This window comes from Cucurbita pepo, chromosome LG07 (genome assembly GCF_002806865.2).
Source record: "Cucurbita pepo subsp. pepo cultivar mu-cu-16 chromosome LG07, ASM280686v2, whole genome shotgun sequence".
In the NCBI taxonomy this organism is placed as follows: domain Eukaryota; kingdom Viridiplantae; phylum Streptophyta; class Magnoliopsida; order Cucurbitales; family Cucurbitaceae; genus Cucurbita; species Cucurbita pepo.
Window position 1 is genome coordinate 5,667,845 of NC_036644.1, and position 1,269 is coordinate 5,669,113.

The window sequence follows — 1,269 nt, forward strand, 5'->3', positions numbered from 1 at the left end:
TTGACTTAAGACCTCTCCAAGAAATTTCAAGGAATTTGGAGCTAAGAAAGTTCGAGAATTGAGCTGTCCAACACACACAAATACGTAAGATACCGTTTAACCTATTATGGAGGAAATACTTACACGAATGATTGGACTTGAGCATGTAATAAGGCATTTAATTGGAAAATTAAACCTAGTAAAATGGAATCGTCTTGTTCTGGGTGCTTGACGGAGGCCATCGTCCCGTGACGCATGCGTGATTAATTTGCATGAATTATGTATGATGATGTTAGACGACGGTTGTATGCTTTCCATGACCCATTACTATGATAAACCTAGGGATTTGTCTTTAGGAGTGACAAGTCACTCAATGAAGATACAACCTTCCCCCTAGGAACCTAAAAGATTACCACAGCGAAGAAGTATCTTAGGAGTGTTCTTAGACTGCTAGTTGTGTGAATGGTATCTATAGCTTTGTGGGAGGACTAGGGGTTCTTGATTAGTTCTCACTGCGCCCAGCCATTTCATATAGGAAATGTATACCCACGTTGTATAGGCCGTTAGCTGCAGAAAATGGGTTGGCTCGCGCCCCCCCCNATCTGCCAACCAACCGTCTGTATTTACTTGGATCATTCAACTTTTCTCCTTCTGTTGAAGAAAGTTTCAGATTTTGCTCCATAGGAAATTTTTCTTGATGTGCTCCTGTAAGACCTGTGTCAAGAAGAATGTCTAGAGCATACTTCCTTTGAGACATAAAGATTTCTTTTCTAGACCTAGAAAATTCAGTACCAAGGAAATATTTCAAATTTCCTAAATCTTTGATAAGAAATTTCTCGAGTAAACTAGTCTTGAGATGTTGAATTTCTTTGAGATCATTGCCTGTCAACAGAATATCATCAACATAGATAAGAGCTGCAGTGAAAGAAGTACCTTTACTCTTAGTAAATAAAGAGTAATCTGCTTTGGATTGAGTGTAGCCTGCATTTTGTATAGTGGTAGAGAATATGGAGAACTAATTGCGAGAAGCCTGTTTTAAACCATAAAGAGATTTATGGAGCCGACATACTGTATTCTCCCCCTGGTGGTAAAGACATATTGACTTCCTCGTCTAGATTACCATGGAGAAAGGCATTTTAAACATCCAACTGATGAGTGAACTATTTTCGAGCAGTGGCAATAGTGAGTAAGCAACGAAGTGTAGTAAGTTTTACTGTAGGAGAAAATGTCTCTTTGTAATCAACACCTTCAACCTGAGTGTATCCCTTTGCTACCAGTCGAGCTTTATAA